The sequence below is a fragment of the Petaurus breviceps genome, unplaced genomic scaffold (assembly GCF_028583685.1).
Source record: "Petaurus breviceps papuanus isolate PSGF00001 unplaced genomic scaffold, PetGlider_PUasm1.0 189, whole genome shotgun sequence".
Lineage (NCBI taxonomy): Eukaryota > Metazoa > Chordata > Mammalia > Diprotodontia > Petauridae > Petaurus > Petaurus breviceps.
Genome location: NW_027185809.1, coordinates 40,153,619 through 40,171,858, shown reverse-complemented (window position 1 = coordinate 40,171,858; position 18,240 = coordinate 40,153,619). Strand labels below are relative to the sequence as shown.

The window sequence follows — 18,240 nt, the reverse complement described above, 5'->3', positions numbered from 1 at the left end:
TTTAAGGGATATTTAAAATCTTTTAACCAGAACTCCCTCCTTCCCTCCTGTCTTCCTTTCCCTCTATTTCTCTCTTTCTTTCCTTCTTTTTTCTCTCATTCTTTTTCTGTCTTTTTCTTCCTTTCTCACTCTGGTTTTCTTTTTCCCTTTCTTAGTCTTCCTTGCCTTCTCCTTTTTTCTCTTTCTCTCTTCTCTCTCCTCCCCTCCTATTCTCTCTTCTTTCTCATTCTTCCTATTAATCTCCCAAATTACTTGATGTTCAAATCATGTAAGTGACTTTACACCCACTTAAACAAAGGATCAGTAGCACCAAGAGAAGGAAACATGACTTGTCAAAGATCATACACTTTTCAATAAGTGAAGAATTCTATCTATGATTTCTAAAGATGCTTTTAGATTTTATTTTTATAAAGCATATTCTACTGTTAGCAACTTCTAAAACAGTACATGGAACAAGATTTAATGTTGTATTTTTCCTTGTTAGTTCGTTTACAGCTAGATCGATTTCCTTTTCTGAGACTGGACTATTTAAAATTTCTCTCTGATCTTCTGATGCTTTGGATATTTTATATTTTTGAAGTATTCCTCAATTTCCTCTGTGTTTTCATTTCTGTTAGCATATAACTGTGCACAATAGGTTCTATTTGTTCTTTATTTTTTGTCTTATCTTGTTTTGATTTTATTTTGTTCACTGATTTTTGTTACTGATTTGATTTTCTGCTCCCTTAAAAAATCAGATTAGCTTAGGGTTTATAAATTTTATTAGTCTTTTCAAAGAACCCATGTCATCCATAGAGGTTCTTCCCAATAAAATGAATTTAAGTGGCATAATGGATAAAGTGCCACCTGGAGCCAGGAAGATCCGAGTTCAAATCCAGTCTCAGATACTTCAAAGCTGTATGATCCTAGGCATGTACCTTAACCTCTGCCCATTTATATATCTACAAAATGGGGGTAATAATAGGAATAATAATAATAGGGGATATTATTGTAAGTTTGTCTTATTTGCAAGTATAATAAGAAATACCAGTTACCTCTTTTACACCTGTGGTGGCCGGAGAAGAATTGGTGCATTTTTCAGTTTAGATCTCTGGTCTATCATTGAATTTGTTAGGAGGAAAGAGAAATGCTTTGGTAGTATCAGTATAATGATGCCATGATAGTGATATGTGTACTATATCTTCTATGTTCTAGGCTCTGTGACTTCAGTCATAGTGGTGGGCACCCTGTAGGTCCAACTCTTCAATTAGAAAATTTTCAAAATATCTTCACATCCCAAATAGCAGGGTCTCATGAAGTGCTAGAAAATTACAGAACAAACAAATTTCAAATTAAAGATACTCAACTAGGAATGCCCCTCAACGGGTGATAACTATTTGGGTATCTGTAGTAAAACTACTGATGAGCAGCAACTTATCATGACAAGCACAGTCAAGTTTGGCTAAGTCTTTATTCCAAGTCTTTTGAAGATATAGATAGCAAAAATGTGATTGACTTCTGGCATTGTCTGTGAGACCTAAGTAAGTCCTTATTAAAAATACTTTTGTACTATTTATGAATTTCCACTTTTAATGAGTTAGTTAATACATTGGCTTAGACTACTGGTTCAAAGATGTGTTGTTTGCATGTACAAGGGAGTATTGATCAGGGTACCCTTGATCAGCTGAGACTCCCACTTAATGATATACTAGAGAATGTCAAGTGCAAGTAACAGATACAATGAGCTGATAAGGTTTTTTAAATCACATTTAGAATTTTAGAGGATCATTTTTCATTTTGTAAAAAGTGTGATGCTTTATGAACCTCAAACCCTAAATGACCTATTTGAAGGTTATAAAGGGTGAGAAATTGGGAGAAGCCCATTGTAATGCCATGCACAGAAGCTTTCCAGAAGAATGCTACTGTGAACAGCTTTTAAGATTCTGATTACACTGTATAGTGAATACTCTATTTATTCAATAACAAATCGAAGCAAAACATTCAGAGAAAATCAAGGTACAGCATTCACAATATTACAGCTTATCACAGCACAACAGCTTATCATTAAAATTGCCACTTAGTTTTCACCAAAGTGGTCACAATATTTAGAAAAAAAGAACAATCATCTCAAAGTACAATAGTCAAAGTCTTCTACTCATGGGGCAAAGTCTTAAGTTAACTCAGTCAGTCACTTATTCAACAATCAATTATTAAGTAAGATCACAATATAGTTTCAAAGTACAATAGTTAAAGTCTTCAACTCCTGGGGCAAAATCTTAAGTTAATTCAATCAGTCACTTATTCAGCAATCAATTACTAAGTATCATACACAAAACCCTCCACCCCTTAAGTCAGTAGTAAACTATAATTCCATAATTACTCAGTACCCAGGGAAAGGTCTTTTCATCTTGAGTTGGGGCTGGTTCTCAGATTTTCTGGATCCCCTTCCATGGTCCCAGATTCTACCTGGATTCACCAGACTGTCACCTGGGTTCAATGGCAGACAACTCCCAGTTCCTTGTCCAGCTCTCTGGGGAGGTCCTGCTCCACACTGAAGTTCACAGGGTCTGGTCCATGTCAGATCCTTCACCATTTCTGCTCCAGGGAATTCAAGGCTCAACCAAGCCACAAACAAAGTCTCAGCCTCCCAGTCATGCTTCCTCAGTGACCTGGGCTCCAGGCTCTGGGCTCCTGGGATCCTGTTCAGAAGAAGCTCTATTACGACAAGTTCTCAGGAAATTCTGGTTCTCTTTTCTGTAGCTGCTCTGCCACCAGATGCTGGTCCCAAGAAATTCTGACTGTGCCTCTCTGGGGCTTTTCCTCAGATACACACAGTATTAGCTTCCTGTTTCGGCCAACCCCTTCCTGTTCTGTCAGCAACAGGAGACAGGAGTTCATGCCTTCTGTTTCCCCAACAGAGGCTTGATCAGTTACTAAGTGCTAAGTACCTGCTACCTTTGCCAACACAAAGGGATCTTCAAATTCAAATTACATTACCATTACACCCATTCAAAGATTGTAAAGAGATGTTTTTACTTGCTTTTTTAGGAAATTCCTCAATTAAATTTGGTGGAATTATAAGACCACTATTAGCTCAGCTAAGTACTCAGTGGCTGATAAAATGTGAACTAACCAGTTATGCAGAGATACTCTCTAAGGAGTTGTCTCTTGGAGTTGAAAAAATTAGAGCCAGCTATAGAAGCAGAACCAAGCTCTTTGCAGAATTGTTCTTCGCTTTTTGCCTTGTGCTTCCTCCAGAGGTGATGAGAAGGATTTCTTTCTCCTCTCACTTCCCCCATCAGCAATATTATATTGCAATGGAGATGCTGTACTCAGAAGAGAGGGTTCTGAAGCCAGCTGGATCTCAGTTTGATCCAAGTGACACTGGAGTGTAGGATGAGGTAGCTAGCCTAAAGGAGGTGATTGTTTAGGGAGAAGAGGCAAAGCAGTGCATGCCTTCCTCTGGGCCCTCAAAAACCTGAAACTAGTGCTTTTAATAGAGCCATAGCAGAGGACAGTGTCCACCAGATTTCATTGTGGACCCAAAGAGCCCATACTGGGAAACTCTGTAGGGACCTAAGACCAGTATCATCTCTGACATCTGATTGGAACTTGTTAGGGCTATGGTAGGAGAAGGAGCCAAATCCTGGTTGGTGATTATAGAAAAAGAAGATAGAAATGGGGCTGAGGCTTGCATAGGTGTTGATCCACCCAGAAGACAGATGCAGTAGCCAGGGATTATGGTGAAGAATAGGGCCAATTCCTAGCCAATCCACCTAGAAATGAGAGAGGAGAGCAGCAGTGGTGGTGGCCTCTAGATTGCAGTGGGGATAGAATCAGGCAAGGACTGCTCACTCCATCCATGATTATGGGAGGGTTAGAAAATGACCCTGTTACAAAGTTCTAGTCCAAGAACTGAAGATGTGAAGACATGAAAGAAAACTCCAAATACAATGAAGCACTACTATGGGCTAAGGAAAACTTCCCCAAAAAACCTAGAAGAGGGTAACAGTATAATAAAAACAAACAGAGCTTTGGGTTGGTGGGGGTGGGGAGTGGAGTCAAACTATGGCTTGGCCTCAAGGACTACAAGAGTATCTCAAGAAATAAACTGGTACTTAGCACAGTGCCTGGGACATAATAGTCACTTAATAAATGTTTACTAGCTGACTGATTCAAGAGATTAAAAAGTGAGACAATTTGCAGTCCTGTGTACCCAAAGGGTTAAGAAATGATGCCTACTTGCAGAAAAGTGATGTATCCTATTTCCATTGTGGTGGGACAGAGGAAAGGCATAAGAATTTAGTGTGTCTACTATGTGTCAGCATAGTGCTAAGCATTTTACAAATATCTCATTTAATTTTTCTGACACTCCTGTGAGATAGGTGCTATTGTTATACTTAGTTTACAGTTGAGGAAACAGAGGCAGACAGAGGTTAAGTGACTTGTCCAACATCATACAGCTAGTAAGTATCTGGATAGAATCTGAACACAGGTCTCCCAGACCCAGTACTCTATCCACTGCACTGCCTAGATGCTAATGGTGACTTCCAGTGGTAGAAGTGGAGTGAAGACATCACCAAGGACATTCATGACCAGAAATAGCATATTGACAAATCACATAGTGAGGCTTGGAGGTGGTAAATGGAGTCCATCTGTTACTTTGGTATCTTCAAGGTATTAAATGAATCAGAGGGTGACTTCCCACGAATCTTTTGGATCTGTGAATGATTTATAGTAAGAAATGTATAAAAATGGCAGGTCTTCTTGATCATATTGTAAGGTAGAGTACTAGATATTTTCTCTGATCCCCAAGACCTCTCAGATGTCTCCTAAAGAGAAATCATGCCTCAAAAATAAAGCAACTTCAGCTGACTAGGATACCCAGATCCCCAAAGAAGGTAAAAAACAAGCAGCCCATGAACTGACACCTACCCTGAGCTCCCTCCACACTACCCTGCCTCCCACTCTCATTGTACCTTCAGTGAACTGAAGTGAGGCTACACTTGTTGAACACATGGGCTTGCAAAAAGAATGTAAAACAAAACAAAAAAATTGAAGACAAATCCAAAGATTTGGCAAATTGACTCGTAACAAAACCCATCCACACACTGCATCTACTCCCTCTTTCCAGGAATTTAAAAATTATTTCCATGGAAATCCTGGCTTTTTAATTTTTTAATTATTTATTTTATTAATTTTTTTTATTATTGCCATGGAGATCCTGGCTTCAGGCTGTGAAAGTTTGTTCACACCACAGCAGACAGCCAGCGCCATGTTAGTGCTCCATGGGAAGAAGGGTGGTGCTGCAAGAGGCAGCCAGTGCCAGGGTGGGAAGCAGTCTGTGCTGCAAGAAATCTCTGTGGATGAAAGGGCAGGGCATAAATCTGGACTTGAAGCAGAGCTTAACACCCCCTCCCCCAAGCCTTGGAGACCCCAACTACAGAAATCAACCCTGTAGCACCAGTATGGCAATGCTCTAAGCTTCCAATGCCCAATCAGAAAACTGAGGAACAGAGGGAGTGGTACAGGAGAATGTGTATTTCCTCTGCTAAGCCTGAGGGAAAGAGCACATCATCCTGCTGGGGCTAGTTCTGTTCACTCAAAAGTTGCTTGGGGCACAGACCTAGGCTGGTGAATTATGAATTGCTGGGAAGGAGAAGAGACTGAAATGCTTTGAGATTCAGCCCCTGAGGAAGCCATTATTGCAGGGTAAAGATTTTGAAGGTGAGCAATAGAGGAGAAAATAAGGGGGGAAAAAAGACTGGAATTACCAGAGATCTCAGGAAGACAAAAACTCAGACTTTGAATACAAGCAGATAAATAAACAGGCAGAATATTATCCACAGAAGGAAGTATGGTCTCCAGATCTAGTAAATAAGTTTGATCATCTTTGAATAAAAAAAGAGGGAAATGATTCGACACTTGATGAGACAACATCCTATGGAATGTAAGAATGTGCTACTGCAACTTACTGTTTCTGAGTGTCTCAAAAGAGAAATGAGAATTATGAGAGCAGATTCATGGTATGAATAGCAAAAATAATGAGTAGAGTAGAAAAACTGGTATCTACGAAGGCAAGTCTCACCAAACAAAGGAGAGAACAATAGATTGGCAATGCATACAGACATAAGTGAAGAACAATTTTGAAGCAGAGAGAAAAGCCGTAACATCAAAATAAAATGTACTCACTATCCAGGCAAAACATACTGATCTCAAAGATAGGTTGCATAGACACAACCTAAGGCTGATAGGTTTCCAAGAAGAACATGACAAGAAGAAAAACTTTTGAACACCACGATATATGAAATAATTCAAGAGCTTCTTAACACAGAAAATGCAATACCAATTGAAAGAATTCATGGGTTGCCTCCAGAAAAAACATAAGACTGAGAACTCCAAGAACCATAGTGGATAAATTTAACAATTCAATTCAGAAACAAGTTTTGCAAGTGATCTGGAGGAAGACATTCAATTATAAAGGAAAGGAACTTCTTATAACAAAAAACTTTTCTGCCCCCATCAGAAAATACTGCAGGAAATGCAATAATGCATTGTGAAGATAGGATACAACCCAGGATGACCTACTTTACAACTTTGGCATTAACCATAAATGAAAAAAAATGTCTATTCAGTAATAATGTAATGTTTGAATAATTTTTAGAAACAAAAGAGATTGTTTGCATCTTTGAACACTCCAGACAACAGAAATGAAGGAAAGGTGAATACATGATAACTATGCTATTAGAAATGATGCATCTGATAAATACAGAGAAACTTAGAAGTTCTACATGAACTGATGCAGAGAACCAAAGAAATACATACTTTATACATTGGCTACAACAATAAAAATATAAATAACAACTATACCTCCAGAATAAAAAAAATGAATGAAACAAAAACAGACCTATGAAAAGTCACCTTCACATTTGCAATGTGTAATACCTTTATGAAGCTTAGAGGTGTTACACATTGCAAACGTATTCTTTTTTAAAATTATTTATTTTTAATTTATGGAATAAAACAAGCATTTCCATAACATAGCATAATGAAAAAGATGATTACACATGAAACTGCAAATCTGTTATGTACAACTTGCTATTCCTTTTAAATATGATAAAATTATCATGTAAATTTCTGTTTCCCTTTATTTTCTTACCTCCCCTCCTCTTTGCCCCACCATAAAGACGGCTACCATTAGACACAAATAAGTATGTGTGCATATATATGACACATATATACATGTTAAAATTATGCTATACATGTTTTCAATGTACCAATCACTTGTGCTAATTTCTTTTCCTCTTTAAAAATGGGATGGTTCTCTGTGAGAGGTAGGCATAACTATGATGATTTGAGAAACAGAAGATATTAATAAAACTTATTAAAAAAAAGAAAACATCATAGGTTAGGAATATATGGGATGGAGATGAGAATGGTAGTCTGCCACAGTGGGAGGAGCACTCATATGGAGGTCAAAGATCATTCCTGTCTTCCCATATTATCATGTGACCTATATTCTGAACCTAAGGTATATTTCCTAATCCAACCTCTTCTTAATCCAAGTTTCTAAAATTTATAGAATATAGCCAGATTCAAACCATCATGTATTTAAATTATGGTCACAATTCCTGCAGTCTTCTAACATATCATGTCATCAATTATTTGTGAAGCTTTAGCATTATCTGAATAAATGATGTCATTTCAGATCATGTTATGAGAACTTCTTTTATTGTTATGGGTACATTATGATTTTCATTTCTCCCTCTAAGGGAGAGGTAGTATTGCATAATGGAGAGAATGCTTCATTTAGAATCAAATTTTGTTTCTCTTACTACCTGCTTGATCCTTAGCAACTTACTTAACCTCTTATCTGGTAAATTGTAGACAGGTTTCAATCTGCATTAATGAAGGGAATTTTCCATACCAAGAGATTCTTAACCTGATGAAATCATAGATCATTCATGTCTTTACATATGTAGTAGTCCTTTTCTTAAAAAAAGCCCTCTGTATTATTAAATCAACCAACAGAACTTTGATAATGCTTGAACAGATGTGCCTTATATGATTTGCATGTATTATGACATGATATTTTCCTATATCCTGTTGATTACTGAATAGCTTTTGATTCGTTGGCTCATAGCATCATAGATATGGGGCTGGAAGGGAGATCAGAGACCATCTAGTCTAATTTCCTAATTTTTTTTAAAGCAAGTGGGGTTAAGTAACTTGCTCAAGGTTACACGGCCAGTTATTTTGTGTGGGTGTTAAGTATCTGAGGCTGGAACTGATTTCAGGTCTCCGACTCTGGGGCCTGTACTCTTACTCACTGCACCCCTGGCCACCCCTAATTTCCTCATTTTTCAGATGAGAAAAGTGAGGTACAGAGATCACACAAGTAATAAATATCAGGGGTGGGATCATAGGTGGAATTACATTAAAAACAGTTTTTTAATTTATCGGACCTCCTATATGCCCCAAAGTAGCCAATTTTATGACAACTTCTAGGGCAGAGGTCATATATACTAAATTACTTAGTAGTACTAGATAGCAGAGTTACACTACCTGAATTTTGTTAACCTTAGGAGGATCCCAGTATCATCAACAGAAAAATGGTAGTGTTATCATGAAAGTAAACTGGAGATATCTACCCTGGTAGAGCACTTGACCTATATGTTAGAAAGATATGAATTCAAATCTAGTCTCAGATACTTATAAGCTTGGTGACCTTGGACAAGTTGCCTAAATTCTCTGCCTCAGTTTCCTCATTTATAAAATGGAGATAATAATAGCACTTGCCTCCCAGAATTGTTATGAGGATAAAATGAAATATTTGTAAAGTGAATTGCTAATCTTAAAGCACTCTATAAGTGCAGGCTGTTATTTTAATTCTGCCTTCTGCTTAGCAAAGGGTAGAGCTTTGCTAATCTTAAAGCACTCTATAAGTGCAGGCTATTATTTTTATTCTACCTTCTGCTTGGCAAAGGGAGCAAAGGGTAGAAATTGAAGAGACAGATTTAGGCTTAATGGAAGGAGAAACAAGAACAACTCCTTAATAATTAGAGTTTTCAAAAAAAAAAAAAGGCAGTAGTCTGCTGCAAGAGATACTAGACTCCCCTTCATTAGAGGTCTTTAAGAAACGATAGATCATCCTTTGTTAGATATGCTGATTCTTATTTGAGTATGGATTGAACTGGATGACCTTGGAGGTCCTGTATAACACTGGGATTTGATGATTTGATGATTTTCTTAAAACCAATTAAACAGGCTAGAGACAACCAGATATTCAACATGACAAATCCTTATTGCTGCAATTTTTTTTTTCTGGATAAACCTTCACCCCCAAATTACTGTGGAATGTTAACTAGAGTAAAAGTAAATGAAAAACACTAACATTTCATCATAGTGCCCCCTGGTGTGCACAGCTGGTTTGACTAAATGAACAAAAATCCTGAAGATATTAACTTGACCGATATCAGCAATAAAAAAAAAAACCCAAAAATGAACAGACTACACAGGTGTACCAGTTGTGGTTTAAGACTCAAATCGAAAAGAATAGACGGTATTCCATGTACTACTTGGTTTGTCTTAAAATTATTGCTGTGCCCTGTTTCAGAAACTGATCTCCCCTATTACACTATACGAAGCAGCTCGTGATATTTGGGATGGTTAGGAACTCACCTCAGAATAGACCAATTGTCACTTCTACTCCTACCCGACTCAGCATAACATTGGCAAGAAGAAAAGTTTGGAGATACATTTTCCCCACAGGAAGCACAGTGAAACCAAGGAGCATAGTCAGACAATCTTAAGAGTACTGATAAAATTATCAGTAAACCTGCTTCTCCCTTGCCTTGTGATATGCATCTTTCAGGACAGGCTTGCTTGAGGTTTTTAATGATTATCATAGGATTTTAGGGCTAAAAAGGATCCTCAAGACCAATTAAAGTGTTTTATGGATGAAGAAATTAAGTCCAAGAGTGGTGACAGAATCATAGAATTGGGGATCTGAGAGAGACCTTAGTGGACATGTACCTTGACCCATATGTGAAATGAAATTATGGTATTTCCCCCAAATGATCATCCAACTTCCTCTTGAAGACCTCCAAAGAGGGGAAATGTACTAACTCTCTCAACAGCAGCAGTTGTTAGCAGTTTTTTCTCCCTGATATCAGCACCTAAATTTGTTTCTTTTCAACTTCTACTCATTGTTCTTGATTCTGCCCTTTGTGGTCAAGCAAAAGAAGCCTTATCTGGGGAAAGCTAGGTGGTGCAGTGAATAGAGCACCGGCCCTGGAGTCAGGGGGACCTGGGTTCAAATCCAGTCTCAGACACTTAACACAAAAACTAGCTGGGTGACCATGGGCAAGTCACTTAACCCCAATTGCCTTCCAAAAAATAAAGCAAAAAAAAAAAAAAAAGAAGCCTTACCCCTCTTCCTCCACAAGACGGCTCTTCAGCTACTTGAAGACAGCTATCATAATCCTCCTTAAGACTTCTCTTTCTCAGGCTAATTAATTATTCCCATTTCCTTCCTCAGATCATTATATGACATAGATTAAAGGCCCTTTGCCATCAGTGTTTCCCTTCTCTGAACACACTTGAAATTATCAATATCTTCCTTAAATTATGTCTCCTAGAACTACTGTGTTTCCCTGATAATAAGACCTATCCCGAAAATAAGCCCTCCCTTTACTGTGTAAGATTCCTCTAAAATAAGCCCTCCCCCGAAAATAAACCCTATTGAGATTGCTACTGTAGTGAAGGTGATCCCCTGCGCTACACGCTACATTACGGTACCCTCTGTATGCACCTATTCCCCGCCCCCCCTGTGAAATGCACGCCACGCTCCGAGCTGCATCCAATCAGAGCTGCAGCAGTGAGCGCGTCATCCTATTCTTCCCCAGTGATTTGCTTGCTGGCGCCATTGAGAGCAGTGCCGCGGAGGAGAGCTGAGGCAGGACAACATAAGCCCTCCCCTGAAAATAAGCCCTCTGGTGTTTTTCTGTCCAAAAAAATTAATAAGACAGTGTCTTATTATCGGGGAAACACGGTATGCATACTACTCCAGATGTGACTGATGAGGGCACAGTAAAGTCAGACTATCACTTCCCCATTCCTGGACTCCATTCCTCTCTTACCTGACCAGAGTCATATTGTTATCTGGTAGCAAAACCAGGACTAGATCTCAGTTACTCATTTCCAGTCTAGAGCTCTTTTCACAATAAGCAGCTACCTTAAAGGCTACATAGAAAGTCAGGGCAGTGGCCCTACTGAAAGTTATGAATTACACATATTGCTTTCTTCTTTCCTGAATGGATTTCCCCTGTCCATTGAAGTGTACCAATTTGTCCAAAGTTTCAATGCCCTTAGCTGACCCTAAACAAGTCTACCTGAGTTTGCTGTGAAGCTTAACTCCACTTTTCTCACTCCTTATTAAAACCTGTTTTTCATTTGTTTCATTCCTTTGGGTCCTCTCTTCTCAGGAGACTGATAAAAAAATTAATGTTAATGTGATCACAGATAATGATGGAGCCATGTGTTATACCTCCAAGCTAACTATGAATTTTAATAGGGATTTTGGAGAGTTGTCCATTAATTCAAAGGAATTATAAGGGTGGAGACCTTCTTCCACCCTTCAGATATATGTAGTGATTACTACCTCTGCTTTCATGTAGAGTGATCCCTGAATGAATTTCTTCTACTTGCACACTCAGCACCCATGTTTTAATTCTGTAGTACATGTGTCTAGGCTTTTTTCTTCTTCTTACAATTACTCCAGTCTGTTGCAGAAGAAGGGGGATAGTGGAAGGGCTTAAATGCCAGGAAAAAGGAACATATAGTTTGTTTGGTTGGACAATGAGGAATCATTGCAAATTGTCTGTCCCCTCCCAATCCAACCATCTCACAAGAGAATCAGGATCAATTTGATGTGTTGTATAATACCCTAGGCAAGAGGTGACAAAGTTCTCACTTGGGTAGTTGCAATGAAAATGGATTCATAGAATCTCAGAATTTGAAGTGACAATTAAGGTCATCTAGTTCAAACTGTACTCAAAAAGGAACCTTCTCTACAGTAAGTGATTTTCCACCTCCAATAAAGGGGTACAGGTTGTTAAGGCAAGCTGTAATTATTATGATTTTTTTTTACATCAAGCCTTTCTACAACCTTTATCTATTGTTGATAGATCCTCTGTCTTGGACAAAGTAGAACAAACCCCACAAATATTTTAAGAACGTCATCAAATCATAGAATCTCAGAGCTGTAAGGAACCTCTCAGATTATTTAGCCCAAACCATTATCTGGCTAAGCATCCTTTCAACATCCTCAATTAATGTGTGAAGACTTCCCCTGAATGGAACCAGGAACATCTGAGGCAGCCCATGCCATTTAGGGATGTTTTTGATAGCTTGGATACTTTTCCTTACATCAAGCCTAAATCTATCTCTCTGTAATTTCTACTCATCACTCCTTGTCCTGCCTTCTGGTGCCACTAGAAAGTTTAATTGTTCTTCCTCGTGACAGCCTTTCAAATATTTGGAAACAGCTATTATATCCCCTCTAAATCTTCCTTTTTTTAGGCAAAACATCTCCAATCATTTCTAATAATCATTATTTTCCATATTCTCCATCCTCATTTCCATCCGGGTTGTCACATGAAATGTGGTGCCCAGAACTAAATAAACTCCAGATGTAGCTTGACCTGGGCAAAATATAGCTGAGCTATCACAACTCTCATTTTGGAAACCATAATTTAATTTATTTTTAATAATTTATTCTTAACAACATAGCATATCAATGTGACTAATTAAAATTGTGAGACTATTTATATGTAAATTAATTATGGTGCATAAAATGTCATAACATTTTAGTCACCACGAAGATTTTTTTATTTGTGCCTTCTATCTTATGCATTTTTTATAATTTAAAATTTTTGGTCATTCTAAAGTTGAAAAGCAGCAATAAATATTTACATTTCCATATACAAAGAGCATAAAAAGTTATGTGAAACTGAATCTTATTACATGTAGCTTGCTTTAAAAATATATGTATATATATATATATATATATGTAGGTGTGTGTGTGAGTGTACACACACACACACACACACACTCACACACTGAATTGCTTATGTTAGTTCTCAAAAATAGTCAATCTTTCTCATCCTCTGAACCCCTTTTAGAAGTCTTCTGTATAGTTTCTTTAAATCCTCATTGAAACTCTTTTGTTCCTTTTTTTTTATTATCACCATGACTGGACCCTGCCCCACCAAAACATTGTGACAAGTTAACATGATCAAGTAAAATAATATACTGGTTACTGGCTAAGTCTGAAATTTATGTCCCATTTGGCACCTCTACTCCATTATTTGTCAGGAGGTAGAAACCATACTTCGTTATCACCCGTCTGGAAGGGTGGCTATTGCAGTTGGCACTGGTCAGAGTACTTAAGTCTTTCAAAATTGTTGTTCTTGACAATTTTTGTACATTGTGTAAATTGTTCTTCTGGTTTTGCTCATCTCACCCTGTATCAGTTCATAAAAGTATCCTTAAATTTCCTTGAATCTGTCCCTTTTGTAATATCTTACAGTATAATATTCCATAATATTTATATGCTGTCATTTGTTCATTGTCATTTCTCCAATTAACGATCATCCTTTTAGTTATAATTCTTTGCTGTAACAAAAGTGCAACGATGACTATTTTTGTATATGTGTATTCTTTCCCTCTTTCTCTGACCCCTTAGAGTTAGGTTCCTAATAATGTTACTGCTAGGTCAAAGGGTATGTATCATTTAGGAATTTGGGAGAACAATTCAAAATTAATTTCCAGAATGATTGTACTAATTCACAGCTCCAATGTGTGTTTATTGTGTCCTGCCTCCCATATCCTCTCCAATGATTTTCATTTTCCATTTTTGTCATCTTCTCTGATATGATGGGTGTGAGTTGTAACCTTAGAGTTGTTTTCATTTGCATTTCTCTTAGTAATCAGGATCATTTTTATATGGTTGTTGATAGCTTGCTTTTCATCTTCTGAGAATTGCTTGTTGATGTCCTTGAACTGTTTAGCTACTTAGAATGCCATTTCTTTTTATATAATGGAATACACACACACACACACACACATCTTTAGCCTATATATCAGCTTTTATTATAGAAGTAATGTAAAAGTTGTCTATTTAACTATTCTCTGATAATTTTAGTTCCACTGATTGTTTTACAAAATCTTTTAGATTTTCTGTAATCAAAACTGTCTATTTTGTATTCTGTGTTCCCCTTTGTACTTTAAGAACTCTTCCCCCCCCTTTTTTTTTGCTTTTTGGAGGGCAATTGGGGTTAAATGACTTACCCAAAGTCACACAGCTAGTAAGTGTGTCAAGTGTCTGAGGCTGGATTTGAACTCAGGTACTCCTGAATCCAGGGCCGGTGCTCTATTCACCTAGCTGCCCTTCGTCACTTTTTATAGCTTTTTCTCTTTCCTTATTATTTTGATTTATTTCTGATGTGATCCTTTATATCCTAGTTAATATATTAATTAATAATAGTTAATCCATTTAGAGCTTATTTTTCCATTTGTTCTGATATTTTTCCAAGCCTATTTTATATCAGACTGGTTTGCGTTATTTCCAGGTATTTTTAATAGAATTGTGATTCTTTACTGCAGGAGTTGGTGTCTTTGGGTCTATTGAACCCTCTGTTTACCCTTACAAAGACATTCTCAAAGTTTCTCTGAAGAACCATGATATCTATTGTGAGACATGGGGAACAGAAGATTATACAGCATGTTATGCTCACATTAATGAAGGTGCTGTGCTCTATGAGCAAAGCAGAATTGAGAAAGCACAAAAGAAATGTGAGATGTGCAAATTTAGAGACATCTCTCTCCCAAATAATCATATAGACAATTTGTGCCTAACCTGTGTAAGCTTGTGTTTGATGAGCCCCAAGTGGAAGCACTGTAATTTGATCCTGACATGGTGATGTCATTTTTGTCTTCTTTGATCATGAAGGACAAATGACAACAACATATTCTTTTGTATGTGATGAATTATGGCAGAATGATTATTTGGGGTACAGTGCCCACCTGAACATAGAGAATAGAGGCACAGTCCAAGTGCAAAACCCAGAATCATTTATTGGGCGAGTACAGCACACAGACATGTGGGGAGTAGTAGAACCTAGTCTGTCGCTCCAAAGATTGGGAGTTTAGAGAGTGGTTTATATGGTTTTAAAACAAAGGGAGGGGGCAGCTAGGTGGCGCCATGAATAGAGCACTGGCCCTGAAGTCAGGAGGACCCAAGTTCAAATCAGGCCTCAAACACTTGACAGGTATGAACTGTGTGACCTTGAGCAAGTCACTTAACCCCTATTGCCTTGCCTTCCCCCCTCCAAAAAACAAACAAACAAAAAACCCAAAAAGCAAAGGGAGACAGGAAAATAGAACGAAGCAGAGTACCTGGAACCAGAACGTTTATGCAAGTGCCATCTGTTTGGAGCCAGTGTGACCCAGTTTGAGCCAGTCCTTTGGACACTGGCACAGTAGAAGTGTTCTGGGTTTACCCAGTGGACACTGTAAAAGTGTCACTGGTATGTCAAACTTGAGCAACACTCATTCTGCCTCCTGATTGGTTAATTTTGAGTCCTAGGTTATTTCAGCTTCTCCTAGATAATAAGGGAGCTCAAGCAAATCAAGGTGAATAGTAAGATTCATTCCATTTCTACATGTTATGCACCTAAGCCATCCCACTGATAAACTTTTCTAATATTTTAATTAATGCTGAATAGTTTTGATGATTTTTTTGTGATATAGTTTTAGATCAATAAATTATGAGTAACTTGCTTAGCACAGTGCCTCTCATATAATAGGTGCCTAAAAGTTACTTATTAACTGACCAATAGACTTACTGATACTGCTAGATCTCCTTTCCTATTGTGATTTTTCATTATTTTCCTTAAGCTTCCTGATCTTGTCTTCATGTAGATGAGTTTAACTAATTCTATGTGGTAGCTTGATGTAGCACTTTATCAATTTATATGTGGACATTTAAAAAATTATGTTGGCATAGCTCCACCATGAGTAATTTATATTTCTAGAGTAAGCCTGTATTTATTTCTACATGTTATTTTCATTTAGCTCCTCTATGCCCCCTCATAGGTGAACTTCCAAATATTTTATGCACTGTAGTTATTTCAATAGAATTTCTCTTTCTATCTCTTCCTGCTGGGTTTTATTCATAACATGTACAAATGCTAATTGTGTTGTGAAATTATTTTATATCCTACTACTTTGATGGAGTTACACATTTTCCAATTAATTTTTGTAGAATTTCTAGGGTTCTCTAAGTAGATCATCATATTATCTGCAAAAAAAAAAATCCTCTGCCTATGCTTATTCCCATGATTTATTTTCTTATCTCATTCATAGCATTTCTAGAACTATACCAAATAACACTGGTAATTATGGACATCCTTGTTTTAACCTCATTATTGGAAAAGCCTCTAACATTTCTAAATCACAGATAAATCTAGCTCTTAGTTTTAGATAAGCAATATTTATCATATTAGGGAAGGGTCTGTTTATTCCAATATTTTCAAGTATTTTTTTAAAAGCAGAAATGTGTTGTATTTTATTGAAAGCTTTTCTATGCCCATTGATACAGTATAGATTTTACTAATTATTGTTATTAATATTATGTATTATTTTCATAGTTTTACTAATACTGAATCGACTTTTGTGTTTGTGGTATAAATATAATGTTGTCATAGTGTATATATAATCTTTTAAAAGTGTTACTGAAGCATTTTGACTACTGTTTTATTTAATATGTTTCAATCTTTATTTCTTAGGGACATTGGTCTATATAGTTTTCTGTTTCTTTTTTGTTTTATAGGAGGAATTTGTTGAATTTATTCTTTTTCTTTTCTGCTAATAATTTATATTACACTAGAACTGTTTTATGTACATTTAATACAATTCACAAGTATCCATATGGTACTGAGTCTTTTTTTTTCTTTTGGTATTAATTTATGGCTTGTTTAATTTCCTTTTCTGAATTTTTTTTGTGATTCTAGCTATGATTCTTGGTACTTGACATCCTACTTTATTACTATTTGCAATATTTCTTCGAGAATCTGTGGGTTTCTGTGTATTATGTTGAAAGCTGTCTATCTTTTCTTTGTTTCCTGGTAGGTTTTCTTTTGTTCTTTGCTGTAAAGCACAGAATTTAATATGTAGGCTTTCTTGAAATGATAAGTTATTGCTATACATTCTGAAGCCTCTCCTATGTTCTGCTGTGTACTTGACATTTTTCTTCTTTTTTTAATAAATAAAAAAATAGTTAAAAAAGAGAGAGAAAATCTCTAGATTTTAGCTGTGACATTCCTGGAAATTTTCATTTTGGTATTTTTTCTCTGGGTGTGATCAGTGTGTCTAGTGGATTCTTGCTGTCTTTATTTTGTCTTGATTCTACTAAATTTGTGCCATTTTGATTTGTGATTTCTTCAAATATGGTATTCAGCCTTTTAAAAATTATAGTTTTCAGAAGGCTTATTATTTGTGAATTATCTTCTTCTCTCTGTTTATTATTCATTTATTTTTCTTCCAATTCTTTCCTCCAGAACTCTTATTTCATTTATAATTTTTTATCACTTCATTAATTCCAGCCATTTTTAAAGTTCTCATGACCAAGACAATGTTTTTTCTCAGATTTTGATTATAATTGTAGAGTTACTCACTTCTGGGTTTATACCTCATAAATCTCTTGACTCATAATATGTCTTTCTAGTGTTTGTTTTCTTTATTTATATTTTCAAACTTTGTAACTGATTCACAATTTTTTTTAGGCCAAACCTAGTCTTTGCACCCTCCTATTCTAAATGTGGCAGTCATGTCTTGTTTGTTCCTGACCTGGATTTCCTGGGCATTTGTTGCTGCCTTCTACATCTGCTTATGTTTATTTTCAGACTTCTAGAAGACTTCAGTGCCTACCTTCCTGTGACCTCTGTGGTCTAGGTGTTGCTTCAGACATTTCTCAAATGGCCCCCTTTGTCCATACGCTTCTATGGGCTTCTGTCTATCCCCCCTCCCCCACCTCCACTAGCCTCCTGTTCACCTCAGTTCAAGTTGTCTTTCTTGGAAACATGCTTGCTCCACAGCTCACCTCTTGGGTATCTTTTTGTTCAATTCTGGCCTGGATGAAAAAGTCAGTCCCTTCCTTCCTTCCTTCCTTCCTTCCTTCCTTCCTTCCTTCCTTCCTTC

The 18,240-nt window shown here is 36.9% G+C and overlaps 1 protein-coding gene and 1 long non-coding RNA gene across 8 annotated transcripts in view; one reads left to right on the top strand and one right to left on the bottom strand.

The window, feature by feature from the left end:
• DIO2 (iodothyronine deiodinase 2) overlaps window positions 1–18,240 on the top strand; it is a 306,669-nt gene that overhangs the window by 120,377 nt on the left and 168,052 nt on the right. The gene's annotated exons all lie outside the window — the stretch shown is intronic.
• On the bottom strand, window positions 1,128–3,564 carry LOC138164473 (uncharacterized). Its single transcript, XR_011169072.1, has 2 exons — window positions 2,367–3,564; window positions 1,128–1,300 (listed from the first exon to the last, which is right to left on the bottom strand). It is a non-coding gene; the product is annotated as an uncharacterized lncRNA (long non-coding RNA).